Genomic DNA, 7,659 nt, shown 5'->3' with positions numbered 1-7,659 from the left:
TTATGGAGTCACTGGGCACAGGATTATGTATTTGGCCTTTTCCTGCTTGATTAGGTGACCTTAATTTGGAGCCAAGGGGGGCTTTAATTGTCAGTTTGTTTTTTGAGCAGTTTGGCTCTCATTCAGCAAGTCCTTAGAGAGACCCCTAGTGTTGGAGACGTTCAAGTGCGCTCACTCTCCTGCAGCATGGTGTTGATGTGTGATAGTCTTCTCGGGTCATGGTGTGTTTTGGGATGAGCAGATAATGGACAGCAAATGCACCCCCAGGGAAATGGTTGGATGAGGTGAATCTCATTCAGCTGCAAACTCCTACAACTCTGGAGATTTTAATTTGATTTGGCTGAAAGTGTTTTTTTCCAGAATGCCTCATGGAAGTCCTCCAAAATTAACATAGGTTAGGGTTAGTCTCTAGCTATTCTACAGGGCCTGTCTGTCTACGTTCTTCTCATATCCAGATGGTGCGCTGGACAATTTTCTAGTGTATTTGGGTTTCTTTTAGAAATACAGAGAAAAAAGAGAAAAACCACAGAGAAAAACCACAAAGAAGGGTATTTAAAAAGGAGTCCAATGACAGTGTAAGATGGAAGAAAAAAAAGATACGGTATTAGTAAGAAAGTACGTTTATTCATGTAGCACCTTTCAGGAGCCAGCCTCATAAAGTGCTTCACAATAAAACGATGAGGAAAGCTATACAGTAAAGTGAAAATATAACAAAGCATAAAACAAGGACGGTAAAAGCTAAATGAAAGCACATCAAGTGGGTCTTCAGGTCTTCAGGTCAGATCCAATGGGAGAGAGTTCCAGAGTTGAGGAGCAACAACCTCTAAAAGCAGTCTCCTTTTTTCCTGAACCTAGTGCAGGGGACAAGAAGCCCGGATCATGGGACCTAAGACTTCTGCTGGTCATATATGGATGCAGCTCTGTAATGTAGAGAGGAGCCTGACCATGCAAGGCTCGAAAAGTAATAACAAGAATTTTGAACTGGGTTCTGAATTTTACTGGAAGCCAGTGTAAAGAAAACAAAATGGGGGTAACATGAGATCTTTTGGAAAACTTTGTCCAGGACTTAGCTGCAGCATTTTGTAGGCGATCGGGGGATGTTTCGCTAAACCGGGTGAAAAGGGAGTTACTGTACAACAGTCAAGATGGGAGGAAATGAAGGCTTATTAATCATATAGAACAATTATCAGATGATAGAACTGATGTTAGTGCTTGTAAGAAAAAACATGCAGGGATTTCCAGCTGGGGAAAGATAAATCTGAGGCAATCTAATAAATATTAGAGAAGAGAGAGAAAACATGTTCTGGTACGTTCTTTTTTTCCACCACTGGTTGGCAAACCACCAGTAATGACAGCTCAGTCTAAAAAGAAACACTTGATCTTTTAATCTCTGAAATACAAACAAGTGAACACACAAAAACCAAAAGAAAGTATCTTCGTGAGATGTTTGGACGGCAGAAATTCCTTTAACTCATCTCTGCAAATTTGTAAAGGTCGTAACATAAAATCATCGTCCAGTCAGTGACACCTTGTATCTTGTATTGAAGCATCCGCATTTCTTTCTCCACTCTTTTCCTTTTGCATGTCTGCTTGTCAGCCTGCCTTGTACTTTTAGCCAAGAGTGTTTCAACTTCTTCTCATGAAAACTGGGTTAGATGTCTTACAGTATGGAGCAGGGATGTGCTTCATTTCTCCACCCCCTCTTCCTCCCTCTGTCTCCGTCTCTGTCTGTCTCTCTGAGAAAGAGGGTATTGTTTCCTAATGAAACCATCGTGTGTTTGGAGCTCACGGGACTGAAAGCGTTGCAGTGTGTGAACAGTTAAGCACTGGAGATGTCCCCCTGCATGAGCCATCAATTGGCAGTCACAACTTCCTGTGGCATTTTGCGTTAAATAGAATAGAAAGTGGTCAGCTAAAGGCGAATGCTAAGGAAATAGCATTTATCTGTTGCTGTGATCGCATTTTTTTATTTGAGTTCACTTTATATGTTTTATTTGACCTTTAAGAGCCACAGATTCCACATTTCAGCAGTGATATGCCACTTTTATGTCCGTGTCATTAAAGTCAAGTCTCTAACTTCAGCTCCCCGTCCACCTCATACATGTGCCAGTGTCTTGCACAGAGATAGTTCTGCGCTACTGTTATGGCAGCGAGTACAGAGAATCAGCAAAAGCTGGAGACAGGAACTTGGACTGCACAGTTTACAACTGAAAACAAATAAAGTCTGCGGAGAACAAACGTCCGGGGTTCGGCGTGTTTATACAAAAGCTCATTAGTGTGAGATCAGGTTGAGGTTTACAGCCAGCCTCTTCCCTCTCTGTGCCAACGAGACAAGCTGTGATTACTCCTCTTTAAGTATATGCCTCCGACCTACAGCACCCTGTCTTCACCTTTAAAATCCTGGTGCTATTTTTTTCTTAAGGGAGAGGAAAGTAGGGCTTCAAGACATGAAATCAGTGCCCTAATGCTAGCTCCTGTGCCACAGACAGACATCTGCCCCACACATTTAGCAGCTTAGCAAGGATGTTAATCATCCGGTGAGGGTTTTTAAGTGCTGTTTGTTTGCCAATTAAAGGTCTTATATTCACCAAAATATTTCATGCTAAACAGCAGTGGTGCGTCACAGTTATTTTCTTTTGTGAACTCCGCCGTCTGTGGAAATTAAGAAACACTAGACTGAACTGATATTGGAGAACATAGTCTGAGCTGATGTAGCTGGTGAGTCGAAGCAGAAGAGAGGCAGATATTGTGCTATTTGAAAGGTGCCTGCCAGTTCTACCCCCTCACCAAGCCTCCTCTCATCCTTCTCCCTTCTTGCGGTAGAGGAGCAAAGCACTGCAAAACAAAGGGAACTCTCTAAATCTAAAAGCACCAGTGGTGATATCATGGAAAAGGCTGACAGTCAGTCAGGTGTGGGAGAGACTCCAAAGGATTACTTGGGTTCTCTCAAAATTTAAAGATTTGTTTCCTTTTTTTATTCAACAAAACTGATTTCACTTGAGCTTGCATTAATATGAAATTCATTCTGTGCTCCCCTCCTTACGTGTCATATAAATAGTTTATAAAATCATAATGTAGTTTCATTATAGCTTCATGCCCAGCTATTGCATTTCTTAGAAATCTCCTGAAATACTAGTTGAGGAAAACCACAGAAAATGCGGCAAAGTCTTTCCCAAAGGCCATACAGCTGAAACTCTGCACCCCTCAATTCCCTGCTATTGTAGCATGAAAGGTAACAAATGTCGAAGGAGGAGAAACTACAAACATTTCAGTCAGTGCAGGGGAGCTCCGGAATTTTCCTCTCTGTAAAACTGTTGCTCAGCTTATGGCCATGAAAGCAAAGCTCCAATTTCCCGCTGACTACTGTGAAAGAGGATCATAAAATTGACTCCATCTGTAATTTCATGGTGAACTTTCCAGTACCAGCAGCTTGATGGCATTCCTTCAATTAAGTTCTAAAATTCACTTGAAGGCATGTAGTACATGGCATGTACAGAGGCACTCGAAACTTTTTGAAGCCTTTATTATTATTATTATTATTATCTCTTTTTGCACGAATATAAAAGCAAAAACATGATAAGATTTTTATGCAAAAACTGCCTAAAGGAAACTTAAATCAACAACATGTATTTTTTGGTTGAAAATGGGATGTGTGTTGGTCAACCATTCAACAGTGGCGTGGAATGTTTTACTTTTGTTCACTGTATTGCCCGACAGTTGGCTGGTGGAGTCTAAACTCTTTAGAAATTCTTCTTCTCAGCCTGGTGACCGTGAACAACTATTAAGGTTTTTAGTAAAATATGACACACTTTTAAACACCTGTGCTGTCAGGATCAGACTTTGGGGGTGAAAACGCCGATTTCTCTTCTTTAAATAGGACAAGGCCTCAGAGACTCACATCCCAGTGACTGAAACATCTGACTATGACATCCATTTGAAATACATTCATAAGCCTTCAGGTTCACAAACTTTTGCGAAACACAAATACTTAAGATTGGATATTGTTCCTCTATTATTATTTTTGCCTCGTTAGAGATGAATCAGAAATAGAGAAAACAATGAACAAACTTCCTTTTAAAGCCTTTTAAATCCTTGATCATTCAAGTTTGGCCATATTTGAAAGTAATAAATCACGGCATGCAAAATCAGGACATGGGCTGGATTTAACACCATCAAGGCCTTTCAATAGTTTTTTTCATCTTCAGTGCTGACTGATTCATTTATTAATTATTAGCAATTGATTGATTTGTGTTGACCACTGTTTAGCTTGTGAAAAGAGTTGTGGAGCGACGTCTTCAGGGTGGTCCTGGACGTCTAAGGGCTGAAAGTCTTAATATTCTAACATTTGAAATATAAAAATATTATAATTGAAAAAATATACGACAATATGAACCGATAATGAGATTAAGCATTCGTTGTATGTTCTAAGACTTCTATTTTCCTGCTTCAAAGACTCACCAACAGTTTGTGAAACACTGTAATGCATATGGTCAGGATCACTGTTCACACATGTTCCTTCGGTGTCTCAGTGTGCAGAAGCATGTGTCTCTACAAGAACTTGTTTGTGAAAAAAAACAGATACAGAGGATGTGTGTGGGAGAGGGAGAGAGAGAGAGTTACAGATTCAATGACTTGTCTAACAGTATAAAGGTGCACGTGTATGTGTGCACACTTCCATTTGTGTCTGGATATGTGTCTTTATTGTGTGTGTGTGTATTAGCAAGTTACAGATTGTGAACCTCTCCTGGGGTCTTCCGCTGCTGCTGTTATTCTTTGCAATCAGATGGAAAGCTTTTCCCAACATCTGCACAACATATCATCATGGCAAAAAAAAAAAAAAAGTAGGATGAAACTTTCCATTGGAACAGACTGCGGGCTTCATTTTATACTGTAGCTTTTTTTCTTCCTGGTATTCCTAGTTTTAGTTGAGAAAGCCTGGAATGTTCCCAACTCCGATTCATTTTTTGAAGTTTTTAAAACCATACAGAGAAAAATGTGGTGACCCACATCTGGTGAGTGCTAGAAATAGTTGTTAGTACATTAGATGCCATTACCGGGATCGTTAAAAGCTGAGCAGAGTAAGGGGCAGTAAACTTTTGCAGTACATAGTGAAGTGACAAATGATTTACCCCAGATTATTACTGGACTGTAAATGTGGTTAAAGTTTTCATTTGACACCTCTTCATCCTCTGCGGCGCTGATTTTTACACATCCAACCGCAGTGATTGATGCAGCGTTGCCCATTGAGCTTTGCATTAAACGTAACCTTGCTTGCCTTGTGTCGGCGGTAGCATTCCCAGCAGTGAGACCGTTTGAACTCTGCACACCATGTCGGCTCTTGTATCCAGCATGCCATGTGTTATCTGTTCACACACAACTCTTAAAGCGGAGCTGTCTGGCTGAGAGAGCGAACTGAGGTGTAAGAAGATGAGGTGCATACAGACTTTTATACTTTCCCTAACTCCATTTTTTTCCTTTTTATTATTTTTACTCCCCCTTTCTCTTTTTTCCACTCATGCCCTCAGTTCTTTATCATTTGAACAACAGTATCACCCTCTTTTCCATAACACATTGTCTCCAATTTGTCTTCAACTACACCACACACTCATCTCTCATTTCAACTTCTTTTTATCTCTTCTCTCCTTCTTCTTCTTACCCTATTGCTTCCATTTTTGGAGCTCTCTCTACAAACCTCACATTCTCTTTCCCCTGTCTTCAGGAAACCCTCCAACCTCCCCCTCTCCTCTTTATGACACTATCCCATGACGGAACAAGGGGCGAGAATTAAATGACCAGCCTCTCTCTCTTCACCTGGTCTCTGAGCTCCAACTGTAAAAGAAAGCTTTGTCCCACAAAGCCTTTATCATCTCCGGTGGTGTGTCCTGTGTTGTTTATATACAGGAAAGAGCTTTGGTGGGACTGGAATTTTAGGGCCCCATGGGAAAATGTGAGTGAGTTAGGGCCCAAGCTTGTCCTCTCACATCTCCTCCCACGGAGCACGCTGCCTCATAAGGGTGGAAACCTCCTGCCACTGCTTCAAAAAGGGGCCTTAATGATGAATTTTGAACTTTTTCAGAGTTTATAAAGTACATTTGACTTCAACATTAATTGTTACATTTTCAGTAATTAGCTATTTACATCCAGTTACATACAACGCACCTTTAATCATCCACAATATTTGTGTAGTACACTACATCTACAGCGAAATGGGGCGCTGAAGTTTTACTTTAGTTGTCAATTTGCAGGTCAGATGTCCGTCTGACACAATCTCTGCAGGGGTAAGTGGATGGGTGGGGGAGGAGCTGGGTCAGACAGTAAACAGATGGGCTGAGGAATGATGTGGCAAAGCAGGTTAAAGAAGAAACACACATTTTTCGTGTGGATGCTGAGACCTCAGTAGCTTTGAATTACAGTTAATTTTATGCTTTGATTATAGAAAATAGACATTTTATTACATGTACTTACAGGGGGACTATTGTTATAGGAAATCACATCACACTACTGAGGGCTATAACTGATTTAATTTGCACCTCATCAATTTGTATAACCAAATGTTTGAGCGCTTGTGCTCGGTTGCATTCGGGGTCTTGTTCAAGTTTCAAGACAATGAATTGCTGCAATAAAGATCTCTTGCATGTTATGGATGTCATTAAATAAGCACTCACTGCACTTTCAGTCACTCTCTAGTTATCTCTATAGGTCTCACTGAAGGGTATAGCAACACATTCTCTAGAGTATAGACTATAGTCTTATATAAGACCAGATTACTGTCCTTTTGGATTTGTTCAAATCCTCAAGACCAATAATAGTGTTTCGTCCCCCACTACACTTTCATCTAAAATTATATCCCTCAGGTTTTGATTGACTAAACACACCTAATAAACCACCTAATATCACCTAATCACCTAATAACCCTAATGAACTAGAAATGCAAAGCATATAAAAATACCACAATACTAATATAAAGCTGCCTGTTGCTGCGACAGCTAATTAAACTAAACAAATTAAACTTAACTAATAATAACTAACCATGTCATGTCCGATACTAATGAGAAGCATTACCATATATTTCATGAACTTGTATTTTTTTTACTTATAAACTTGAATCCAAAAATCATCCTGAGATAAGCACAATCAACCATCATCTGACTGGAAATAGTTACATAATCTCACTCACACCTGTGCTCTTCAACTTAGAGGTAATTGTCAAATTCAAGTCAAGGACAGTCACACCATTACGTAAACATGTTTGATTAGGTATGAATATATAACAGGTGGAAAAGTAAATGTTGGTCATGGTGTGTTTTTTTTATTCCACATACCAAACATTTTGGCTAAAGCCCACAACAGATAAACATTGTATTTTTGATTTGTTATTATTTGCTATGCTTAAAAGAAGTTATTGTTCCAAACCAAAGTTTAAGCTGCCTGTTGAAACCTAACCCAGTTATTGAACTTAGTGAACAAATAGCAAAGCTGGCTCAATCGAAGCTCCTGCTTTCTACTGCATTCACCGTGGTAAGAGTTTAAAATACAACTGTTTTACGCTTTCGTGTATTCAATGAAAAAAAAAAAACAACGTAAGATGAAATTGTAAGAATGTTTAAAGGTTACATAGTTGATTTTTACTGTTGCTGCTGAGCATACTTACTGTAAAGC

This window comes from Channa argus, chromosome 14 (assembly GCF_033026475.1).
Source record: "Channa argus isolate prfri chromosome 14, Channa argus male v1.0, whole genome shotgun sequence".
Lineage (NCBI taxonomy): Eukaryota > Metazoa > Chordata > Actinopteri > Anabantiformes > Channidae > Channa > Channa argus.
This window is presented reverse-complemented; position numbering follows the sequence as displayed.